Source organism: Spodoptera frugiperda, chromosome 3, assembly GCF_023101765.2.
Source record: "Spodoptera frugiperda isolate SF20-4 chromosome 3, AGI-APGP_CSIRO_Sfru_2.0, whole genome shotgun sequence".
NCBI lineage: Eukaryota > Metazoa > Arthropoda > Insecta > Lepidoptera > Noctuidae > Spodoptera > Spodoptera frugiperda.
The window spans coordinates 5977869-6005660 of NC_064214.1; the positions used below are offsets into that span (position 1 = coordinate 5977869).

Genomic DNA, 27792 nt, shown 5'->3' on the forward strand with positions numbered 1-27792 from the left:
TAAACGACTCAATATTTCCACTGAAACACTGAGTACAAAAGTAAAGATAGATTGTCGAAATAAAAACAAATTGGTATATGAATATGAAGTTGCAACAGTTGAAAAGGATTGGCCCGCTCAGTGAGAGCAGTTTTACTATTAATATCTCTAGCCACCGTGCAATTAGCATCGACAGCAGATGATGTGTGAGGATCAAAGATCATGGCTATTTGCAGTCATTTTAATTTACACTAAATACTGTTTACATTTACTAACAGATTACTTTCTACCTACTTGTAGTGTAGAAGCAATCCTATCTACTTAACCAATTTTGTTGCGCTAAAGATTCATATAGAGGAATATTTTCTTTTAAGTCAAACCTAAAACCATACACCCCAATCAGGATTTTTGTCTATATTTGTTTAACTTCATCATGGGAAACCTTTATTTTGCTGTGGCAACAGTGGCCACTGTTGATGAAAGGCCTCTTCTGATATGGGGAAGGTTTGAGCATTAAGCACCACTCTTGCTCAATTACAGGTTGGCGATTTCAAACTTATAATTAGAAACTATAAGCCCAAGTTTCCTCACGGTCCTTCACCGTTTGTCAGTAATTCCTAAATAATCTTTGAAAGTACATATAACTCGGAAAAAGGCACATTGGTACTTGCCGTTGGTAGGTTTTGAACCCACACTCTCATGCATTAGAAACAGGCGTCTTAAAGTACCAGGCCACCACGACATTATAACAACATACGAGTAGAAGATAAACTTCACACACCAAAATCGTACATCCAAAACCATAATCAACCAAACATTTATGAGTTTAGGAACAAACTTACATGAAATTTATATTAGTAGATATTTGGTACTTATTTACCGTTTTATGTGAAACAATTTGAATATTGTTGTTTGTAGGCGAGGTACAATAAATATCCGAACGAAATTAGACTATGTAATAAATGGAGCAATATATGGCAATAGGTTGGGTTAATGGCCATTTGGAATGTTTTAAGCAATAATCTTTACTGATATGTGGTTATGGATTTAATGCAATACTTTAACTGTTTATTGTAATTACAATTTCCGAATTTAAATTAAACTTTTAAATTATTAGCTTTTAAGAATTGTCTTTTTTCGGGTACAAAATATTTCAAGTTTTCCAACACTATTATTTATTCCTGTGTCGTAGGTGCGTTTACAAACATACAATTTTACATACACATCACATCCAGACCCAAAGCAACAATTTGTGGATCGCACAAAGAGTTGCTTCCGTGCGGGAATGAAAGCCGCTACACGTTGCACGGCACGGCAGCCACCGCACCAACCATGCAGTCGCCTCTGGACATATAACAATAAATAATGGCATAAATAACATAAATAATGGCATAAAGTTATAATAATAGATACGTTCACGTAAAGAAAAGTTTATCACAGAGAGATGACCCGATGTTATCAGAAATCAGATTAAAACCAGTCTTCTAGGTTCATTAGTGTTTTAGTTCTGTTTCTTTGTTTGTGGTTCATTCTCATTGCTAGCGTGTGGAACGATAGTGTTGAGAAATTAATAAAATAATGGAGCATTATTTAAGCAATAGAAATTGAGATAATAGCAAAAAATTCCTTCCATTTTCTTTACCGGGTATATTTTTTAAGTCAGGTAATATCCTTAAAACTTTTTCATAAGTCTGAACAATACTATACTGAAAACCGCATCCAAGGCGGTTGAGCCAAACACAACATAGGCACTCCTTTTTTTTGAAGTCGATTAATAATTGGTTTCTATGACTATCACAGTCAAAACAAATTCGATTTTATGAAAATTTAATCAAAAAGTTATATGTGTGTCCAGCTATAATTTTAAGCTAAAATCCAAATTTGACTGAACTCCAATAAACCCGCTATAAGTAGTACCACACACACAACGTCACACACGGCGCCAAGTGTGGTCATTATGAATGAACGGACGGACGATCAGATAAACATTATTACATATTCATATGTACGAAACAGGATCCCTATCACGGCGTTTTCCTCCACAATACAGTAATCAACTTAATTATACAGACGACCAGCTATTTATATACCGCGACATTTTTATATCTTTATACTCATAGTATACATAGACGACTTTTGATTGTTTGTTTGCATGACTGAGCTTCAGACAACTGATATAATATTACACCAACCTTAAACTAAATTATCAGAACAAAGGCTACTTTCGTCTTGATATTCTTATAGGCACAATCTTTTATTCATAAGAGAGGCTTACCTTCTTCTCGGTGTCCTTATCCCAAACGACTTGGGATCAATCAACTAAAAATCACGCTTTACTCACGTACATTAATATAGATATAGAGCTTTTCTCAATTCAAGTTCGTGAGTAAACTGTGGTTTTTAGTTAATCTAGTATGTTTCACGATAGTTATTACATAAATTCGATTTGGGATAAGCCATATATGTGATCTTTTTCCATTTTATTCAACCAGACTTTATCCTGATCACAATATCCTTTCTCTTTCATAGTCACTATTCACACAATCTATATACATATTATCTTCTCTGGTCTTGTACATATCTACACCATTAGAATAACTCCTTTTTAATTCCACGAGGTAAATCCTTGTTTGTAAAACTAGTCTAGCAATAAAGATATAGTATTGTAAAATTATTTCTCTTTAATTAATACGTGTAATTTAATGAATGGGATACTGGTTTCTGGTGTAATTAAAGATATGGATTTAATAGTGATGCTCTTTATTTTATACGGAGCAGGTTGTTTGATCTTGAACTCGAAGTAATTTATAAGGTTATTGAATGTAAAAGTACGTAAGTTGCTTTAGCAGGTTTTCTTCATAATGCATTTAAAGATTCAGTGATAGTAACCGCACCAGTGACGCAAAACTGAACAACGCGTTGTAAGTTTGATTCTCACACGAAATATGTATTTGTGCGATAGTTAATATATGCGTAACATAAATACCTACAATGTAACCACCTAGAACAAAGAAGTGCAATTGTGTTAGATAGTAATACATATTTTAAAACAATAATAAAAATAATTTTAAACTCTGTACCTACTAATACTGAATGTTTTTTTAAAGATTTTTAGCATATTTTGTTATTTAGATTCTGCTTTAGAGAAAATCACTTGGTGTACAAACACGACACAAAATTTCCCCAAACTAATTACCAACTTACAGTTTCAATAAGAAAGTTCACTTTAGAGTAACAATAGGCAATTAAAAAACAATCACACCTTGTCAATGTTCCTCTAATTTACGAAGCAGTTCTTCAATCAATACTACACAAGTAAAATCATTCACACAATACACATCTCACTTCACGCTATACAATCCATAAAAAACACATATCTTAGGTATTTTTGTCCAAGTATTCCTCACATTTTTACGAGTATATTCCTACCTAGTAAAACGAACTACCGTACACACACTTTTTACACCTCTTTTAATAGACAATAACACGGAAAGAGAAGGGAATCTTAATGCTTCCATACTTAAAGTTAATAGTGGCTTACAGGCCAAAAATAAAGTCATTTAGAAGTTATCAATGTCTATCAAAGGCCATCAAACCAAATTAGACGGAGACGAACGGCCACAAACGATCCTGTGACACAATTCTTTCAACTCTTTAATTCTTGCTACACTATTTTCTATCTTATTGCCTTCGTGATAGGGGTGCACAATTAAGGCGTATTTTAGAATGTCAATCTTTATTGAGATTTCCCAAAAATGTGGTCTGGAACACTTTATTGAAGTGTGGTTCATATAGGATTGGGAAGGAATGTTCACTGAATGCGTTTGCGTGGCCACGAAAGTGGGGACTATGGTTTGGTTTTTATTAATAAAATGGGTTAAAATAAAAGGTTTTGTCTAGTTTCTATGGTTTAAGTATAGGAATAACAAATGCTGTGTTTGTTTTAATCCTTTCTCCTTCAGTCGACTTCTTTAAAAAGTTAACGGTTATAAAGCATTGGTGTCGGTCGGTTTACAAGGCGAAAATTTCTTTTTTCTTTTAAATTATAAGTTACTGAGCTAAGTAGAATTTTTGGGTAAAAAAGCTCGAAAGGGTTTTCGTAACATTTCTTAGTATTATGCTAAGTAAAAGTGTATTATTGAGTTGGCATTGAGGGGCTCTGGTTCAAAACAGGAGTGGAAACGGGGTTGTTTTTTTAATCAATAAGAACTAAGAAATAAATAAATAATAAATAAATAAATAGACCGGAGTCATAGGATGATTTCTCCCATTAAAAAAAAGGTATAGAGAAAATATTTTTCTTGAATTCAAGCCTTTACTACTTTAAATTAGATACAGCTAATTCTGATTGATTTGCACACAGTTAGTCACATGTTGACGTTCTCAATCCAATCACTTTTTAGATTGTTACACATTCCTCTAGGCACTAATTTACAACCACAACCTAGATCGTGATTTACGAGAGCATGACGAGCTATTTTGAAGGGACCCGTTTCATGATCCTTCATTATTTATCGTTAATTACAAATCGATTACTTTGTAAAATATATTTTACATCTATTGCAATAATATGATTACCCAATTAAATTACTCCAAGATTCGGTAACATACCTACTCATTATACCCCAGGTATTGCAAGTGTACCTACTTACAACACGATAACAGCTCACCATCAAATGGCTCTTGCAAAGGATATTGGAAATGTTAAACTGGTAGGTAATACTCTTTTTTGTGAGTAGAAAATCATTAAATGAAATACTACTTAGGTACTCCACCTGTCAGAGTGTCAGACTCTTATTGACTAAAAACCGCGCCCTTCCAACTCCTGTTCCATGTCAGTGTCTGGGTCTCCGTAAGATCCTTAGTTCATAATCCGTCCACAAAAATTTCAGGAGTAAGGTGGAAAATTAACCCTGATTTTAAAAGCCTAAGATACATTTTTAAATGCAATGATAGAGTTGTTACTCGTATACCTACATTTTGCAAAATAGAGCAATCACGCAAAATAGTAAGAATTGTAACGATTTTCTTAACAGTTTCGTTTTATAGTTGTTGTGGATATTAAATTTTTACGACTTGTCTAGACTACCGGATAAATTCGACCGCAAACAAAATACCAGTATTTATGGCTGTCGTAGGTAAGACAAGAAGTCTCGTCCTATTAATTTAAGATTTATATTTTCTTAACTAAAAATATAGAGACTGCCTGACACATGTCTCTCATGAACATTTGAGCTTCTCTTCTATAGTTCACGTGAGTGGGCCTTACCTAAACCTAGTTTTCTTTTAATTTATTGTGTCTCGATTGTTGCTAATAGTAACAGATTTTTTATGTAACTATACGATAACTCACTAAAGAAATCTGAATGTGGGCGGTGAATACGTCATGGTGTTCTGGCTTTTTCAAGGGGAAAATACTTAACGGACGGGACGAAACTTTTCCCAAGGCGACGCCAGGCGAGAGAGAATGTCAGACTGTTACTGACTAAATACCACACCGTTCCTACTCCTGCGTTTCGAGCGAGAGTACCGGTAAAACTGCAAGTAATCCAAAGCTCTGGAGCAGTCGGCAGCTCCGGTAACTGTGCTGGCTACAAACGTAAATACCAAAGACACAGTTAAACTTCTTTTTACATATTGTCGATGTCTACCACCACGTAACGTACATATTGCTACCATCGATACGTAATGCTACACAATGCTACTATACTCCTACCGATAAAGCTTAGTTAACCCAGCATAACATTTAAGAACTTGAAACCATGGCGTGCGCTTGAGACATTTATTTTTTTACAAATTAAAAAACAACGATATAAACGTACAGAATTGATCCAATAAAAAGTCTAGCCCTTCTCTATTTTATTGGATAAACGGCTTTAAATATACCTAACCTAACAGCTATTATCGCTCGTATATCACCCGAGTAACCCACGATCAAAGGTGAACGTTTGTCATTGTAGCCCGTAGGGACGCCCGCGCCGGTGATTAACCGAAATAAATAACATATCAATGTTGTTTCTAGTGGAAAATAGCACTTTAATTCGTCTGGCAGTCGGCTGTAATAAAATTATGAGGTAATTCTGTAAAAAAAGTTATCGCACCCGGATTAAAGTGTATCAAAAATCCTGTCATGTAATGAGATATGAATTTAATATATTACACGATTTAAAAACAGGGGATAAATGGCAAATTATTTATTCCATCGTTTCGCTTTGTTTCTAAAATTATGTTAAATATCTACAGATTAAATAAATCCAGAGGCCCACACAACAAGTTGTTATAAATATAAATGGTTATAACAAATTCTCATAGGATTATTCATGAAATCATTTTTAAACGAATAACTAATAGGTATATTTACGTTTTGTAAGACGACTATACTGTTCTGAATAAATAATTATTATACATAGTACATTTTACACGAGATATTTTTAATACAATGTCGAGCTTTGAAATTTTGATTGAAAAACATAGTTTGGAATTTAATGCCACCTTGCCATTTCAATCCCGAAGTTAAAGCTCTCTTGTATTCGACATACGATGTACTTACTATCCCACAAAAACATTTCATGTTAAATGTTGCCAAGACGAGACCATATAGCTCGCACTGTCAAAAAGTAATCAGATCCCGTGTAGAGCCAAGTTTCTAACCCTACATGCCCAGACCTAAATCGATAAGCCCTAATTTCACACTCAAGTTACGGGGAAATTCTACAGCCATAGCTCGTACTGCGTAGTTCATAACTCTGCTACGCGCTATGAACTACGCAGTACGAGCTATGGCTGTAGAATTTCCCCGTAACTTGAGTGTGAAATTAGGGCTTATCGATTTAGGTCTGGGCATGTAGGGTTAGAAACTTGGCTCTACACGGGATCTGATTACTTTTTGACAGTGCGAGCTATATGGTCTCGTCTTGGCAACATTTAACATGAAATGTTTTTGTGGGATTTCATTTCTTTTTGTAGGTTTACCTACCTACTGGACAAGTGTCAATGAAATGAGCGGTATAGGTACCTGTAGATAAGCCTATTAAACCTAGTTCTAAAATACCTACACAAAATTATTTTTAACACTAGATTAACAACTATCAATATCGTAATTTTCTACCTACTATACAATATTCAAACCGTACGTAATCCTAAACTACTTAAGTTAAACCTATTAACAATGAAAATTAAACAATGACCTACGTATCAAATTATTCTCACTAAGTCGTACCTACATAAACAACTATAAACATATTATACCTACTAACCTATACTACTTAATTGCAAATACCTACTTATTCAATCTTTGAATTTCTTAATTAAATTTGTGAGAAAATTGCAAACGTAATGCTAATACTTTTTATCAATGAAAATTAAAACACTAGTACCTAACTAAACCTTCACCTACTAAACTACTAAATTTATAAGAAAATTGCAAACGTAATCCTAATACTCTTTTTATCAATGAAAATTAAAACACTAGTATCTAAACCTTTACCTACTAAACTACTAACAATTAAATATTAGGCAAATGGTTTTTTTCTCCGCGATAGCAAACTTTTAAATCACCGAAATATTCCGAAAATTTTTCATTCAACGAGACAACCGTCAACGACGTCTGCCCTCGCGCGTCTGCCCGCGTTCGGGTGCCGCGCTCGCTGACGGGCCGATTATTTTTAGCTACTGCGCGGGGACGAGGGGGCAGGCGGCGGGCGTTGGCGCATACTATACTTACGATGCTTATGTTCAAAAGTATAGGTTGATTAATAAACACTTACCGAAGTGAAGTGTAGTAATATTATTCATATCTAAGTACTTATGGGTAGGATAATGTTTTGATTTGATGAAAAGTTTGTGTTCTATGTACTTTACACACCAATACTATACACGCCAATTTTCAGATCTCAAGCAGGAAATAGGGAATTAAGTTTCCCTATTTCAGATTTTTACCCCTCCGCGGCCGCATTCAGACCTCTAGCGCCAAAAGTTGCGGAAGTCTCGAACAAACTTTCACCCCCTAGTTTAAGGGGTTGGGGGTAAAAGTTCCAAGTTTTAGGATTTTTTTGTTGTTTGGGTACTAATACTAGCTTACATACCAAATTTCAGTTTTCTAGGACTTCAGGAAGTACCTTAAGAATTTTGTTGATCATCAGTGAGTGAGTGAGTGAGTGAGTGAGTGAGTGAGTGAGTGAGTGACGAAATCGGGGTATTTTAGATATCAATAAAATCTAAAGTATAAGAGCTATGCAATTGAAACTTTAGAGGTTTATTAAGTCTACCACTGACATTATATCCTGAAAATTTTGTTTATCTGGTATAACCCAAACTCAAGTTATGAAGGTTCAAAAATACGACGAAGCGCTTCGAGAAAAGGTAGGTAGTGCCCTTGCGCTTGCGCTTCGCTTGGCTCGTCTTGGCGGGGGCACTACCGTGCCCCCAGATTTATTATGATGACAAAGTTAAGTCAAGTCAATGATGATTATAAATAATAAATTCTTAGTAAGACGTGCTCTAGTTTGGTGAAGTGACGTTGATTGATGGACTTACTGCACTTTCGAGAAGTAAAGTTCAGAGAAAAGGTCAAAGTCATAGAATATTTTCGGCAATTGAGCCAAATAGCCCTTAGAGTCATGTTCAATTAACAAAGTATCAATAAGCTACTTTTTTTATATGGCAATATGCGTGCTATGGATGGCTTCCCTACTATCAATACATTGCATACTCGAGCTGAGCATCTTCCTCGCAAAGTTACATAGCTAAGTATCAGTGGAAACGGTCACATAGTTTTACAGCTTAGCTATTATATCTTCGTAGCACATCTCTGGTGGAAAAGCACTCTTAATACCGAATGATATTCTCTACCAGTCAACAGCACATTTGTTTGGCAGTAACATTTATTACTATTGACTAATAAGGCTGGGTAAGTATAATTAATTACTTTAATTGATGTATGTACGCAATTATAAATGCAGCTTTGACATATTCGTCTGTCGTTATCTAATTAAACTTCGGAAGTATTAATTAATGGTTTATTACCATAAATACTGAGTTATTATCAAATAATTAGCAACATTTGTAATTAAAGTGATAAAATTAGAAAAGTAGTTTTCCAGTTTTGGGCGAGGCTAAAGAAAGTGTCAGACCGTTACTGACTAAAAACCACCCGATTCCTACTCCTGCTTTTCGACCCGGAGCCCCGATAAAAAGCTAGGCACTCCGCCGCTCCGGGTTTACAATAGACAATTTACTATTACTTACAAGTTACATACCTATCCTGTCCTTCATTTCAGCTCCGATTTAATCTGAAAACAAAAACAAAATATTAGCTAATCAGAAAACCCAAACTTATTTAAGCAAAAAAATAACTGTTATTGGATATCAAAAAAACCATTGTCTATGCTAGTAAGCAATATGATATAGACAGTCACCGCGTCTTGTGTCACCGAATGCTGCTCATGAATATGAGCCTCTAGCAGGGCTTAAAACTAGACGAGTTCCTCGGCAAACAGTTATGTACGTGAGTAAGCCGAAAAAACATTTAAAACAATTAATTTGTAGTCTCACAAAAGTTATAATATAAACAGCAATATGATATTTGGAATTGGATTGGATCTAATTGCCAAAGTTGGTAGGCGACTTGCACTTCAGTGCAATTACTGACACTTTAGAGGATGGTGCTGACGACCATTGAGGTCTATGTTTGTTAATTTTAGTACCTACCTAGGTCTTGAGTTCCTTTCAATACTATAATTAATCCTCGTTCAAATTATTAGTAGGCACTCAAATTACATTACCTGTTATCTAGTTTATGAGATAAACATGTAATACGTGTACAATATTCATGTATTTGGAGGTTTGGTTGCCGTCGTGTCGGCGCCATGTGTGTCCACTAAACTTTAATGCTTTATTGTCATGTACACTGTACAGTTTCCCCGCTAACATGGCTAGGGCTGGTCCTTTATCTAATTTACCTATATGCACAGATACTTTATCGTGTACCTACTCGTACGTATATTCCGTAATATAGCTAGAAGACTGCAATTTTGTCTGGATGATGGTAAATGGCGATCTCCGATCCCCTAAAAGACGTATTAATGCCGCACTTAGAGACATTTAATTATTCCCTAAACTATTCCTTATCGAAAACCATCGGTAAAGACTGGGTTCAATTTTAATGTTGCGAGTGTCTATAGACGGGGCCGATAGCTTAAGTACCATCAGGTGATCTGTTTGTTCGTTTACCATCCTATGTCATAAAATTTGTAAAACAATAGCATCATACCTGAATAATTTAATTTGACTACTAAACTTAAGTCTTAACTCCACTCTTAGCGCAGTGGTTGGGCAACCAGTAAGTGGAAGGAAATAAAATGGTTACGCTGTTTATGAAAATAAACTTTTCTATTCTATCAACCTCAGCCAAGTATTCTCATTAAGCAGTCGTCTACAGTCTAGTAATTAGCAGTAAAATAGTTATCTTGTGCGGAAACAAACTCGTGTAAAACTTGCATTTTATTCTGCTTACCTACTTGTTGTACTACTGGCTTGGTAATACATTCATGAGACGGTCTTAGTAATTTGATTCCTTCAATAGTATTCATGAAAGGAAGAAAAATTCTAAAACATTACTACCTGGTTGGTCTATAAAGTCTTAAATACTATTAATACAGATAAAAAAGCTAATATATCTTACTATGTTATATAATTGTCGTGTTGTGGTAACCATAGCCCAATAACTAAGGTGAAGTGTAACGTGAAACACGTATTAACCGGTCAATTTGCGCCTCATCTACTGCGGGACACGGACAAATCGAGTCATAAGCGCCGCCACGCCAGTCACACGGAGACAAAGTTCTCAAGCTTCGCAATAACTTCACTCCGACTTGAGAACATGAGTAATAACCGTAGTTCAGTAAACCGTCATAAATTAAACATGCATGTGATCGTTAAAACTATACAAATACCTATAATATTGGTTCCTATGATATAACGCACTCCGGACGAGCACATCAAGTACAGAATGACTAAATATCAACAAAGCCTCGGCTACAGCGGCAACTATTATACAAAAACCACAATAATCGACTTTTACGATCAATAAACAACGAAAAGCAACAATCAAATAAATCTATTAAATAAAAAATAAGGCATGCGATACACGTGCGGACGAGCAAATAAAGCGTCGCGGGGCGGCTAGACGTACGCTGTATTATTGCAATATGTATGCGACTGGTCGCGCCGATTGCCGTGTCAATATTGGACCACCACAAGTCGGCACGCTCCGCTCAATAGCTCAGTTTGCAGATGATCTAAATACCGCTTTGACATGTGTCTTGTTTGTTGATGTGGGAAATTAAGGAAGGTTGTCAATGAGAGACTAACCACCGTACTTAGAGTCCTTTAATGGTTACTTAACCCAGTCCTTAGCATTTGTTTTCAGAACAAAATCGTTACTAAGGAATAGTTTAAGCAATTATTAAATGTCTCTAAGTACACTAGTAAAGTACTAAGTAGATCTCCAGTCTTATTATCACTGTCAAATCTTTAGACGTTGCTAAGTTACTAACTCAAGTATCTAATTTACTTGCTTGAACACAACCAAAAATCTGGATGAAACACTTACCGATTCATTAAAAACTAATTTATCTTGAATTCCTTGTCTCACTGGCAAAGTAACCAAATTCTTTCACAAGCTCTACAACAACCGTGATGTTTCGCTATCACTCGATGATTTCTACGATGCAGTGATATGTGTTATGATTCCCATGATATGAAGTAAATAATGTCTTCTAGACAGTACATAATTCACAGCTTTCTTTAGTCACACTCACACCTCTTGATTAAATGAGGAAACTGATAGGAAGGGGTGTCCATGGGCGGCGCTGATCGCTTACCATCAGGTGACTCGTTTGCTCGTTTGCCTCCTATTCCATAAAAAAAAAAAAAAAAAAAAAGGGAGGATGAAGACTCATGAAGATGAATTTCAAATTACGGATTCTCCAAATAAAAACCTTATATTCTGTCTTTTTAAGATGTTCAATATCAAACAAGATCTAGACAAAATACTGCAATATTTGGAAAGCAAATACAAGGAGCTGTAAATTCACCTTTATTAGGCGAGAAAATAATCACGATCCGGACAGATGAAACGAATTAATACGCAACCATTAAATAAATAACTAATTAGAAACATCAATCATAAAAGTTCTGCATCAAGAAAATTAAATTAAGACTGATAGGTAGATACAGAAAGTAGAAATCTAACCATAATTTTATACTGTTAGACAGTTAGAATCTGAAATAATAACGTTTTCCTACAGTTAAAATAACACTTTATTATTTGATCTAGAAAGTTCTAGTTAGCGTGGCACTTAAAATCTCAATTAGAACTGTGAAGTGGCACAGTTTTGATGGATTATAAAATATGAATGACTTATGTGTCTAATGGCGATAAAGAAAACTGTATTTTGTGGCCTGTAAAGCGGGTTCTCTGAAGTAGAAAATTATCGGAAATGGAGGCCCTATCGACAAAGAAAAGTACATGATTTCTTTAATAGTGAACATCCTTTGGTAGATCAGATAGATCAAAGATGGGTGTGCGGTTCAGCATGCCTTCTACGTTCTAACTTTTAAATGAGTAATAGACATGTAAGTCCATTAGATTGTACTAAAGTTGTAGAATGTCTGAAACAGTGGTATAAATTAAATGCGAGCTAACGAGAGGTCTGCAGCGATGTCAATAAAGTTAGGGTATCAGTTGGAGACACGACTATCGCATTAGTTTTAGATGAAGCAATCATTCTGGATTGTTAAGATAAACTCCAACGACTAGCTCGTTAGGATCCCTTCGAATAGGTATTATGAAATGAATTACTACTAGTTTGTATTGTCGATGTATGAGGTACTAGTGTCTGCCAGCGGCTTCACCCGCGTTCCCGTGTGATAAAAAGCCTATGTGTAATTCCAAATCATAATTTACTCCTGTTTCAAATTTCATCTAAACCCCTTCTGCCGTTTGACGTGAAGGAGTAGGAAACAAACATACAAACTTTCGCTTTTACAATCTTAATAGGATAAGATTCGAAAAACAAATTCACTGCTACTCGTAATTTGAACAGTAATGCCTGTGGTGAAACTAGTAACTGTTATTGAGGTGTATAACAATAGGCTTGCAACTATAAGACGGGACTTAACACAACGTTCCAGATTACAAAACCATTTCTAAGAAATAAAAAATTACCTAACCTAAATACAAAGAGCCAGTCTTACATAACAATGTTATAATTTATTCCAAGAGCTTACAGAATGGCAGCCTGTCCTAAGAAACCCGGATATCTCTGCAATTAAATCGTACCAAACCTATTAGAGCTTATATCAACAGCAACAAAGTATTCCATCCTCAGTACCAAACTGCAGCTCATCGAGACACCTCCACGTCACATTGATTACTTATTTATCAATACTCAAGAGTACTTAATATGAAGACTATTGAATTACATCCGCGTGTCATTTCGTGTCATCGCATGTCATAAAGATCATTCGATTAGAACCGTTTAGCCGTCGATGAGCGCTCGTTGCATGCAACGCCTCGCGGTGCTCGTGGCGCCAACTTTGTACAACTACCAACTTAATTTCACCGGCCATTCGTCATAGACCAATAAAATTTGAGTCTTATAACCCTATACTTATCATTCAATTTGCCTAGCAATGCAGTTTGCCAATAGCAAAGTAATGTTTGCTAAAGTTTACGCGAGTGGACTCCGACGCTGGATCCGCACAAAGTGTTGGCTCATTTCAAAGCGACCAGTCATACAAATTGCACATTAAACGACGATTTAAACCGTGCCTTTCCTTTTACAATTCGTCATTCCGTCTCGTGTGCTTTACAACGGGATGGCGCGAATTGAACTCAGTTTTGCAAATTGTTTTCGTACGTGTATCGAGAATTGATTAATCGATTTGAATCGATTCTGTATTGGTCTCGATGCACGGCTTTGATGTGTTAGAGCTGCAACATTGATTCCTTATTCGATAAATTATAAAGTGAAAACTTTGTTGGTTTTCATTGCAGTTAAAGCGTGCGATGAATTTGATAGATTACTCGTAGTGAATTTGATGGATGGTGCGATGGTTACACGTAAAAATATTAAAGATAGAATTGGATGTGGCGTACAATGGAACTACTTTTAAAAATAACTCTTGTTTCTAGTGCACTCAGGGATCTCAAGTTAGTGCAGAAGATACACAAACAGCCATACGTTACATGTGCATGCAAACAACCGAAAGCTGTGAAGGCTACATCAAGTGATTTACAGCAATAGCTCTCCGTGACAAGATGAGACATAACTTACTGTTTAACGACTGCACACTTAAGAGAAGTCTTTACGTCATTAGCAGTGGAGTACACTAAACACTTCTTATGTTGTTGAACATTATTTTGGCTCCATGTAGTATGTCATCTTCGAATCTTTGCATTTACTTGACAATTCCATTATGAACGTTATAACCATAATCTACAGTCGGTTTTCTAGTACTCTCGTCTATTGTAGTCTTCTTGACGGCTATATAAAGTTAATTTATTAGGTATAGCACTTAGGTTCATATTCATGTGAATACAACATAAGAAATAATGGCATGTCGTAAACTAGAATTCTTCAGAATATCTTCCTGTACTTGAGTCTGATGAAGATGTCGAACTTGTGAATTGTGAGAGAGCAATAGATGGAGGAAGTTCGAAACTGGATGATTAACTGAGAGATGGATTGTGTGAGGAAGAAAAGGGACCATTAGGTAAAATAAGGAAGAATGAAGGCATAAAACCTATTGCTGTAATGCTTACGTTACTTGGAGCAAAGGCAGACCGAAGAATGGCCAGTTTTAGACTGTTAAACGTTTATCGCACTTTGTTCCTAATGCTTGCAGCTTAGACTGGCCCTAAGGCCAACAAGGCGCTAAGCCTCTCAAAATCTGCGACTCACCTCACCTCATACTTACCATAATTCACGAAGTATTTAACAAGATTTTGTCTCAAACATGCTAATTCTACGACCTACTTCAAATCAGTACCAGTATAATACCATTTTATTATCAGATCTAAGCAGGATTATCCCTACTTGATATTTTACTATCAACTTCTTTTTGCAGTTGTGGAAAATGTTCTTTAACGACACTATCCTCTATGTTGAAGTCATAAGGTTCATTTTTACTAGACAGTATATTTTGAAAACTGCAAATGTGGTTTGGTTTTTGATAAACTGTCAACGGTGCGTCAAATAAAGGCGTGTTTATACAGCACTTTATGGCTTCCGTTGATCGATTTACTATTGGGATTATTGAAACTGTTATTTATAGCTGTTTTGACAAATAACGTGTGGGAATCTTTAGTCTGACTTACTTTCTTGTGTCACTAAATAAATATTATTGCTCTTTTAATTGCTACCGTGTGGTGGTAATTTAAAACAAATAAAACTAAACGTCTATGTAAAGAGATTTTTTTTGTAACGATTTAAAAAAAGCATATAAGGTGTATTATGTGTACTTTTTAAAAGGTACATAGATAGCCATACACTAAAACATCAAACAAAATACTCAGTGCTACGGTGCTATTAGTAATCGAATCAAATAGCTAGTGGGTTAAATCGAGAGAATAAAATCAATAGACATTAAAAAATACGTGTGTAATATAAAAAAAAAAGTTGCAAGACGGACATTAAAATAAAAATTACTCTCACAAAAAAAACCGCCACATCTAAACCAGAGGCTTTCCCATAATTTGGACCATTCCTATCCATATCTGTATCACAAATATTCCCAGTAGCACTTGTTATGTCTACAAGACAATCGACACGCGGTGTGTAATAGATACGTTTGTAGCGGCCTGTCCGTCTGTCCCTATGTTTGTGTGGTCGATATAAATAGACCACCACCGACTTACCGTGGGTGTCGGAGATTATAACGGTGTTACCAGGTGGTAAGTGCGTTGTTTAGTATTTGTATAAGGAATCGTAGAGTTCATTAACAACTTCTATTCTATATGATATAATTTTGGATGATTTTCCACCCTGAAAAAAAAAAAAAAAAAAAAAAGCCATGCATACAATAAAACTTCAAACAAAATAATCAGTGCTATGGTGCTATTTTTAATCAAATAGCATTATAAATTAATAATAATAGTAAGACTAAGGGGGAGACCTTTGTTCATCAGTGTAGGTCTCTCGGCTGATGATGATGATGAATAATAGTAAAATTAATAGTATTTACAAGACGGACATTAAAATAAAAATTGTCATAACCCGACAGCAACTCTCACAAAAAAAACCGCCACATCTAAACCTGGGACTTTCCCATAATTTGGACCACTCCTATCCATATCTGTATCACAAATATTCCCAGTAGCACTTGTTATGTCTACAAGACAATCGACACGCGGTGTGTAATAGATACGTTAGTAGCGGCCTGTCTGTCCGTCTGTCCCTATGTTTGTGTGGTCGATATAAATAGACCACCACCGACTTACCGTGGGTGTCGGAGATTATAACGGTGTTACCAGGTTGTAAGTGCGTTGTTTAGTATTTGTATAAGGAATCGTAGAGTTCATTAACAACTTCTATTTTATATGATACAATTTTGCAAAAGGTTTCTAAATTAAAAACTTTCCTATATAGTATTTCAGGTATACCCAAGTTCACTACTTATTATGAGGACACACATAATTTTAAACCGACTTCAAAAAAAGGAGGTTCTCCGATTGACAGGTACGCATGTATTTTCATTTCAGCATAGATTTTTTTCAGACAGATTTTTTTTACCTAAAACCTTCTCTTAAAGAAGGTTTTAGGTATATTACCCGATAAAAAATGGAGTTTTGCGATTAACCTTTGAAGGCGGATCCTTTTTTTAAGATTTGAAAATATACCTACGTATGTACCTAGATATACTGAATACTATTTTATTTCAAGTAAAGTTACTTGTATCTCCTCGTATTACACAGACGGTAAACAAAATCCAGATTGAGTGAGTGAATGATTCATTTAAAATAGATCGAAGACCGGTGAAGGGTTCGTTTTGTAGTTAGATTTAGACTCTCTCGTGGGTGGCGTGCTTACTGTGCTTAGTGCTTTAGCTAATAACTTAGTGTTCAATGCTTAAGTAGTGACTTACATTCTAATTTAGGATGATAGTAACTTTACTAGTTTAGATTGAGCTGATCTTGGGTTTTAGTGAATAATATCGACACCAGCAATTTATACTACGCTAACTCGAAATTTGGCAAAAACGTTTTTTTATGCCAAGTTGCTTAAAATGTGTTTTTACATACGTCATAAAAAAATTGAGAAGAAATATGTAAAAATAAGAAAGTTACAAATCTTATAAAACGCTAAGTAGGTACTTTTTGAAATCAGATTTATATTACGCCAACTATTATTAGCGGAGTGTGCGCGGGGATCAGAAATGGTCAAAGTCCGTGCAACACTGCACTACACTCATAGTTAGCGTAGTTTAGTGTATCGTGTGTATACTTGTTCGTTAGTAAACTGAACGTACTTAGCAACTTTTACATAGTAAATACTTATGTGTTAACGTATTAAGTAGTTTATTAATGGTACGTTGACTATTTTTTTGCCGTAAGTACATGTTCTTTATAAATATATTATATGCTTCAGATGATTGATGCATGCACTACGACCTCCCGTACTAGTACTACGCTAACATAAGTTAACGTGTATAATTGTAAAATTTTTTTGATGAATTAGTTTATATACGGCTAACTTGCGCTAAATCAAAAAAATAAAAATAATTAAGGAAATATAAATATGAGATATTACAATGACCTAAATTAAATATTAAGCATACCAAATTTCAAAAAAGTATCTTAATTAATGTAAAAGTTATCACGTTTTTCCCTTTAAACGCCTCTACTGTAAAGTACGCTTTTTGGAGTTAACGTAGTATAAATTGCTGGTGTCGATATATTGTTTTGATTGCTTCTTGGGCTGTATTTTAAGGTTAATTATTATGTTATCGGCTTACTAACGTAACTGTTTGACGGGTACCAAATGAGTTCGGGATGCTTATTAGCTAATCTTAGCTATAAAGTTAATCTCATCGCCAATGTAATGACAAATATTAGCAAAACTAACGAACTAATACAAAATTGTCCATTAATCAATCTAAAAAAACACGTTTATGTAGTTATAATCTGACAGTTTTATATTATTATACCTATGTATAGGTGATTTATCATTATACTTAATTAAGACAAATACCAATAAAATAAAGTAACAACTCAATCGTCCGTTTCATAAAAAAACATAAAATATTAATATAGAAAATTAACATTGAATAAAATGGCGTATACCTATATCTATAAAAATGATTTACATTCGTTTGCGGATTAAAAATACCTTTATATACTACATACTTAAACTGTTTATATACTTCAGAGAACCGTTTACCAGCTTATCACTATTTTAAATTTATTATAACTTTCATGAGACCATCGCCGCGTCGTGTATAGCGGAATGCTGCTCATGAATATGAGCCTCTAGCTTTGCTTGAAACTAGTCGAGTTCCTCGTCAAACAGTTACGTGAGTAAGCCGATAACATAATAAATTATCACTATTTTCTTACGTCTTCTGATATAATTTAGAAAAGATCTCACAATTTCTTTGAGATTGATTAATTAATTTACTTTAGCAAAGACGGCAGCACATTGAAGCTTTATACAATTCAAGATTTTATACTTTATACTCTTTGTAATAGAATTTAAAATCTATTAAAAATATGTACATTCGCACTGCGTGACGGGATCAAAAGAAATGAATCAAAATGTTCCCGTTATAAAGACTAGTCTACACTGAAGTCTGAAGTCCGGGATTAGGTATCATGCAGGCAACTCGTAAAAGAGGATATAACTCCAACGTGTGTTGGGAATTTGATATTTGTTTATCCTTTTATTGCACTTTATAGCTATTTAAGTATTATTTGAATGAAGGAGTATTTTAGTGCCGTGAGCTCGTGATTTCGTTGGGCTTGCAATATTTTTATAGCTTCAGTATTGGTTGCGGTAATAGATAGTGACAGTAAAATAAAATATTTTAAACCCTATTTTATTTTAATAGTTTATAATATTATTTTCTTTATTTTTCTTTTTTAAAAAAACGTTGCCCCTCACTAGGATTTTCTCCTGTGTCGTGGGTGCGTTTACAAACATACAAGTTCACATACACATGACACCCAGACCCGAAACAACAATTTGTGGATCACACCAAGAATCTCCGTGCGGGAACACCCGCTATGCGCGGCAGCCAGTTGCCCAGCCACCGCACTAACCGTGCAGTCAATATTGAATTTGTCATTTTAGTAATTGGTAGATACAACTACTAACCCAGGTTTATTTTTATCCCACACGTGTGCAACTAGCTTTAAATTTGTTTGTGTATAAAAACATGGCCTCCTTCGTTTCATGTCGTTTTCGCGAGTTCTAAGGTTCATTCATGGAAGTGTAGGATTAGTGGGAAGCGTAATATTCAATGGGTAAGCAGATTCATTTTGTTTACTCACACATCTCGCTTGATTTATACGTTTGTATCTCTATTCCGATGAAAGATACGTTCCAATGTTCCACGATTTTACTATCTATAGTAAGAAATGTTTTGCACTCTATTAATGTAAGATGCTTCAAAGTCAAGGTACATGTATTGAAGTTTTAAAAGTAATGGTGTTTGACTATATAATTGCGGGCTTGCTTTGCAAAGTGTCGCAATTTCCTCGTAGACCTCACATACAGTCACAATATTCGAAGAAAAAGTTCCTCAATTTGGTTGCTAACATCCTAAAATAATACAGTTTAAGCCAAGTATTCCAATATAGAATTCCTATTTACTGAGATGAAACGCACTAAAACTTAAAATTTTACTATACGTACGATACTTTACGAACAAGGCAGTAACAAAATGCTAAGAAAGACAGTTTAATGTGATGTGATGACCAGGAAATTTTCTAGGTCACTGCTAGACCCAGGGAAAGTTTGTTTGGAGTTGTAAACAGGAGAAAACAATAACACGGTTAAGAATATCTCACATCCATTTGCCATTTCCCATAATTGAGGATACTGAGAATTTTAAATTAAGTGTTGTGTTAAACAAAATTTAATATTCATTTCTAAGTGTGACGCTTACCAAATTCACCAATAATATATGTTTTGAAAGCCTTACGAAATTGAACTTTATACAATTCACAGTTACGACCACCCGATTCATCTAAAATCTAAACAATAGACTCCATACAAGTGCTAATTTTTATACGATAGAAATTCAGAAATCCATTATGTAAGAAAATGCCCATATTGACACTACGCACACACCATCATCATAAGAACAAATACCGAAGCACAGAGTCATGACTGATTCGAGTTCAATTTGATTAAGAGATTTAACACAGTCAATATTAACTAATAAATTTCATAACACTAGCACCAATGATGAAGCAAACGATAATAAACCTAGTGGCGTTGAAATAGAAGCTAATAATGATGATGATGGAGATACCAGAAGAGAGGTGTCAATGGAAATGTTTCATAATGTTTACGAAAAGGAACATGGAACGTGGTGAAGATCGATTAGTTAGAGAGTTCTTTAAGTAGCAATTAAAATGGAAGACGATTAAATACCGAGCGGTATTTAGAACTTGGGAACAGATGTGGCATTCTGATAAGTTTACCGTTAATCCAATATCATACACTTAATTGGGAAACAGATTTAGGTGGTAACATTGCATAGTTGTGTTATTTTCTTTTCATTTACGAAAGAATACTCGATTTAGAATTAGATTTTATCAGTATTACATTATTTAGAAACATAGAATTAGTTTTGTTGGACCTGTACTTGATGAGTGTCATAAATAAATCACAGAGACAAATGTGGGCAACATTTTAAAGTAAAAAACATTAGAATTAAATTGGATATGCAAAAACTGTTAATAACATGAATATCTACCTAACAGCAAAACTTTTAGCTATTGATAAAACTATACGTGAAGACAATATGCAGTGATCCGTTAGCAACTTCTTACCTGTTAGTAAACACGTCTTTCAGTAAAACCATTAAGAGGCGAGCGGAACTAAGCGAGTCCAAACAAAGAGCTTGGACAAGATACTGCAGATGATGGACATATACATACCTTTCTTTGTGTAGACCAAGCCTTTAAAGTACATGGTTTCGAAGTTATAGACTGCCATACTAATCATAATATTGGTAAAAGAACTTCATTTTTTTCTTCGTAGAATACAAAATAAAAAACTGGCAAATGATAGATTCTAGAAACTCACACACTGCCCTCTCTTTCACTACCCATTGGGGAATGATGTTTATCTCTTCAACGTCTACACAGCTAGCCCATATTTTAAAGTTATTGGAATGTTCAATTTCTCAAAACCCTTTGTTTATGCTTCACCATAACAACATCCATAAGTCAACTTTATTCTCTCACGTCAAATCTGAATATTGTATTTTATCTACACGTGTCAAGTTTAACAACTCGTCCGTTACAAGTTTCAATAATCTTCACATTTGTGAAACCATGATTTGTTACAATAATAGGATCAATGTCAATGACTTAGAGTTCTAAATCTATTACGAAATTCTTAAATATTTTATGATCGTCATTAAAATAAACAACTTGCACTTCAAGATCTTAATACAGAACATTTGCATTTTCTTAATCTTCACTTTGAATATTTGGGACTAAAATGTAACTTTTAAAGTCAAATTTATTTTTATTTGTATCAATAAAATTAATTTTATTAATTTGGTTGATTTCAAAATTACTTCATTTGAGATTAGTCGTTATACAAACATCGAGTCAAGTTGAATGGTGAGAATTGTGAGCAGGGAAATTCTGACTGGGTATTCACCCATTTGGAATAATGTACATTCATTTCTATCTCTATCTAAAATTCAAAGCATTAGATCAATTCAGTGATTTATTTCTCGATTAATTTAATTAACAAGGTGCTATCATTAAACATTATCTCAAAATATTAAAAGGTCCTAGTAAATCTTTTCCGTACTTAATATTGCATTAGCGTCCAGCTTGAGATTTATTAGCACAAAATCACTTTAACCTTTCAATGAATTATTACCAGCTGGTTAGTGAATAACTTCATCAAAACAATGTCCATGCTATCCACGTATTGCATTTGCGTGATATTTATTTAATAACATATGTTAGATATTATGATCGTATCCGGCAATGGCTGTCAATGATTTATTGATTTCGTAATCTGTTTATGTTTTGAATTCACACTGCAACAGGGAAACGTGCTTCCGTGATCAGGAGTCTGTCAGTTCGGTATGCAGGTTCATGAATTGTAAATTCCTTATTGGGTGCTTATGCAAAACCTTTGCAGAACAATTTATTCATAAAAAATATTCCTGTTAATGTAAGCTGGCTGTCTTATTTTCTTCTGATTTATCGTCTCTTTCTTTATCCCATACAATATAAGTATATCGCTGTACACCAAATTATTCCACAACTTCGCTAATTCTATACGCACATTCTGGATTCACGGATCATGCAATCAATCTCACGATATCCCCATCAATAAATCAGATGTACTGAGCTGAGAATGACCCACAATCGCATCGTACAAACTTCCTTGGAATGACAGGCCGACACACTGTTTTCCATCCTAACCAAATCGGCGCAGTAATAAATGATAGAAATAATTTATTACATCATTGGAATAAGATTTATATTAACGTTGGACCACCAACAAACACATAAACATTAATTACATGTGTCGTGGCTAGATTTATTGCACCGTTCCCGTTCTTAGAAACAATATGTACAACAATAGAATTTGTATCATGGAATGCGCATCCATGTGGTGGATGGAGATGTCATTCAATTGTGGGAACAGATCGGTTAGTCTGAAGTCATTTGGCAGGCTGATGTGACCATTTCGTCCTTCATTAAGTATCTAAATAATTATGATGACTTAGACCTAGTCTTAATAAATGAGACTTAGAATGATGATACACAGAATGACAAATAGGTACGCTAAGAGACAAAAGAAGCAAAAGCTCAAACCGAGCTAGTTACAAAACGTAACGGACCTTATAAAAACTAAGAAATACTAGTGAGAACTGTGAAAAGAATTGATCCTAGTTGCCTTTACCTTTGACAAAACTTTAGCTCTTAATGTTTAACCCATAAAACATGTTTTAGTATGAAATGCAAATCAATTTGTAACACAACACCTTAGTCACTTACATCATCGTCATCATAATTAAGTTGTTTCATCGCGTGAATACTCTGTGTTGTTAATTATCTAATTATTATGTCTTTAGACGAAAGTTTAATGGCTGCGGAGTTATAAACATGACAATTCATGTCATTAACTGTTTAATACTGGCTCTAAATCTTTGAAACACCGATGAACATTATATGAATTTACTAGTACTGTGAGATTATTGCTTGTTGGACATTTAACATGCATTCCATGTATTGTCGTCAATTCTTCTCTATGTTATTCTGACTGGTTTTCATTGGTTAAATAATTATTATTGTTGTGTTGTATAGAAAGTTTGAATTGCAATTGCAGATATTTTATTATGTTTAAGTGTGGTGTAATGTATTTTTTAAATGGAAAGGCAAAGCCTTAGTCTCTTTTCTAAAGCGTACTGAGCCACCAAAGGAGCTTAAGGTTGCAGGGAGTCGCTGAATGCAGGTCGCTTCCAACCGGCCTATCTGGAAGTCATTGGAGGAGGATGTATATGGACTATGTTCAGCAGTGGACGTCATTTGGCTGATATGATGATGATAACGATAAAGGCTAACCCTGATTATCAAAACTTCCAATATATTCTTTAAGTTTTTTTGATAATCTACATCCAAAAACGTGAACTTTTGCATTCAAACAACAATTGGCTAAAACAATTCTCTTCATGACATTAATTCGATCAGATTTGCACTCACTTGTTAAACTTGACCTCAGTCCAGCCAGTCAGAAATTTTGTCATGGAAATAAACCGTAAACTAAATCGTAAAGCAAAGAATGCTATCTTATCTAACGTTACATTAACTGTCTTTAGTATCGCAGTATTTATTGTCATGCTAATCGTTTGCAGGTGACCGCACATCATCGTATACCAATCTGCGAAATTTATTTAATGCGTTTTCAACTCTATCGCTATGGAAATAAAGCTGGAAATCTATTATATACCTCTGATAGATAATGGGTAGGTTGATATGTAACTGCAAGTTTAAATAAACTGTTTGTAACTGTATCCAGTGGGTGATAAGTACCAAGATTTGATGGATTCTTAGGATTACGTATGCTAGGATTTATTGTCTGAACAACGGACATGTCGATGTTGTAACAGTTGTAATACTCGTTAATGGTGGAAATAACAGTACCGTACAGTGCAGAAAGTTTTATTCGATAGTGAATGTAAAATGAATCAAGAATACGAAGAATATCCATTAATGATAGAGGATTTCATTTATATCTCTCTATCATTAATGATGTAGGAGATTATATGTTACTACTAGGAGACCTGAAAAGCATAGAGCATTTTTTAAATGCCGGCAACGCACCTATTGCTCCTCTAAGATTCTAGTGTCCATAGGTGGCTGATTTACCATCAGGTGACCAGTCTAAAATCGTTTGCCTCCTATTCCATGAAAGTGAAAACAATCGAGGTCTTAAATAAAGTCTAACCTAAACTAGATCCATAATACTTGTCATAATAACGTGACATGATGAATGAAATATTAATAATAATAGCTAACGAAGATTAGTCAGTAGGTATGTAACAAAACAATAATAAAAGAAGTATCTGATAACGTTAACCCACGGCAGTACATAAATGGTACAGATCACCGTTTCCCAATATGAAAACAAACAACCCAAATAAGACCGAGGATTGTACAGTCCATGTCCAAAATAGAGCTGGCTTTAAAACGTGGTGTAAATACATGTCGGTAGATCGCGCTTGATTGAAATATGGATGCAATGCGCCTGCGTCGGTATTTGAGGAAAGATTGATTCAAGGAAGAGATGTGGCACAGTATGCGGCCGTTGATGCCTATGTGATGGAGGACGTTATGAGGGTTGGAGGGTACACTGAAGCTAAAGCTGTAATAACCGAATCTATAGAATAGTTGTCCGATTTGGATATGCAATTGTAGACCTTATATTCCGCGCAACTTAAGTTTGTGAGTTTATGTGGTCGTGTGAATGTTCAATCACGTCAAAACGGCTAAAAGGATCGGGATGAAATTTGAAATAGGGGTAGTAAAGTTAATAGTCTGGGTATAACACATAGGATGACAGGACACACTGTTTATCGATGATAAGAATGCCACAACTAAATTAATACTTTTAATGGAACGTCTGTATGTATTCAAGTAAAGAATAATTAAAACTACTGCAATGTTCTCCTACCAAATATGGTGCGGTGACTTAAGACGTGTCGCTTCTGCAAAGTTTTAATCTTTGAAAAATGGACTTTCAATGAACGGCGGAGAGTTTGTGTTACAGCTGCTTGCTGTATTTATTCATTTCCCTAATTTCGTAATCAACTACTATTGCATGTGTTTCAAGTAAATTGGTAATTGGTTGGCTATTGGCTGATTCCAATTTTAGTTCTGTGTTCATTACAAAAATCTGTCTGCCAAAGTATTTGTACCTTTTGAGAATTAACGTAACCTTCCTTTACGTGTTTGCTTGTATCTACACCTTATTAGGTTTAATCAAATTCATGATTTGTTTCGTTTGCGAATAAACAAATATTTCATCGTAGGCCGCATTATCACTTACCATCAGGTGATATAGCAGCCAAACTTCGAGCCATCAAAATGTAAAAAAAGACCGATTAAATATTGGTTCATTCTGTTTTCATTAGTTCTGAATCTAAAAATTACTATGAAAAGCAGTGCTAGAGATAACGAAATGTTAATATTCCTTATATCACTGGGTCACCTATTGCCATATACTTGGCACAATTCCAGAAACCGTGCTACTACTGATATTTTAGAAAAAGTCTAGTAACACTTTTGTCCGACCAGGGAATCTAACCCGATACCATTATTTTGCTTGGCAGTTGCACTTGCGACTATTTGATCAACGTCTCGTTGATCGAGTAGTCTATATTATTGTGTCCTCTATTCTTTGCTTTTTCAAAACTGCTACTACTACTTTTCCAATACTAATTGAACAAAAAGCAGCAATAGAAATACGCCAATATTACAGTTTCCTTATTAGATCATCACAATTTCTTCTAAATCACTGTTCAAAGCTTAGCATTATTTTTATTACAATTGTTCAGTTCTGCAGTAAAGAGGTTATAACTTAGTTCACATTACTCTCATTGATTTGTTAAAGAATGTTTACGTTTCTGTAATATGGAGTTGTTCGCGGAAGTCACAGAGGTTGCGAGCGAGGCAAAGGATTTTAAACAAGTACTTTAGGTTCTATATTGTATGGAAAATTTGGATTGAACTTTAGCCATTTGTTGCGACGGGAATATTACGGGCCATTGTTAAACTTTATGGGCTTAGCTTTATACGCTGAAGAAGACATTTTAAAATGAAATACACTCACAGGTTGACTTTTATTGTGAGGTTTGGAATTTTTCTCTATAAATAGGTAAATGTTGTTGCTCGATAAATGGTTGAACTAGAAACAAAAGTGGAAACTGTGAATTAAACACTTCAAGAAAATACGATTAAGGACACACGATTAAGGAATAAATTACTGCTATCTGCTCGGAACCCAATTCGAATTCTAAGTTAATTTTTATGATGAAACTTGGCAATGCATCATAAAATATCATAAAAATTAACACAGAAGAAAACAACGCTCTAAATCGTTTCGAGAGACATCATACTGCCATCAGACAGACTTAGAAAATATAATTCAAGCTAGCACTTACTAATAAATAGTTCGGATTGCTTTCAATGCTAGAAACGAAATCAGAAGTATTGGCAATAGTTTCCAATTATGGACCTCATAAATATAACAAAAGCGACTGCTACCAATTACCGTCTAAACAATGTCACCACACGGATTCGAACATGTTGCCTTGTGCCAGAGACCACAACTGACAGACTTTAATGTTCCTTTATCAAGAACATGATTTATTGGACACTTTGATTATAATTTAAATTAAATCCTTGTTAATAATGCTTTGAAATGATGTTTGCTTTGCTTGATAAGCTATTAATATAACAAAACACAAATCATTTGCATTGTAGATGTCAGTCACTTTAGAAGTATAGACAAAATATTTTAGTAAAAATGAGAAATTCTTACAAACTCTAGAAAAAGATTTCATAATTGTGTTGACGAAATGATACATTTACATTAAAAATAAGGTAATGTACCTGAATATTTTTTTACATAAAGCAAACAAACAGCTCTGATACTAACACCACGAAACAGGACAATGGAATGCAAATAGACACAAATAACACACAGCAAGCCCTTGAATTCTAACTAATTAATTTGAACGAGTTCCCAACAGATCTAAATACGGAGACCACATCTTTGACATTCACGAAGCGGTACAAATTATCAAAATTATGCAGTGGATGACGGTGTGTGCAATCTACGAACAGATCCGATTTAACAGAGTTATGCAAATACTACGGTTGTACGATAATTTTGCAATAATGGTAATAGAGAACAAGCTATGAATGTTAATTTGTTTCATGTAATATTTCCTTTATGCATCAAGTTATTCGTTAGGAGTCTGAGACCGCCCCGATTTGATAATTCTAAAGGACTTAAATACTTGTTTAATTTGGAACTTGATTAT

General features: G+C 34.6%; 1 protein-coding gene across 1 annotated transcript in view; it reads right to left on the reverse strand.

Moving 5' to 3' along the window:
* LOC118273925 (uncharacterized) overlaps positions 1 to 27792 on the reverse strand; it is a 198008-nt gene that overhangs the window by 130154 nt on the left and 40062 nt on the right. The window contains exon 2 of the mRNA XM_035591138.2: positions 9237 to 9269. The gene's annotated coding sequence lies outside the window, so the exon portion shown is untranslated. The remainder of the gene's footprint in view (positions 1 to 9236; positions 9270 to 27792) is intronic.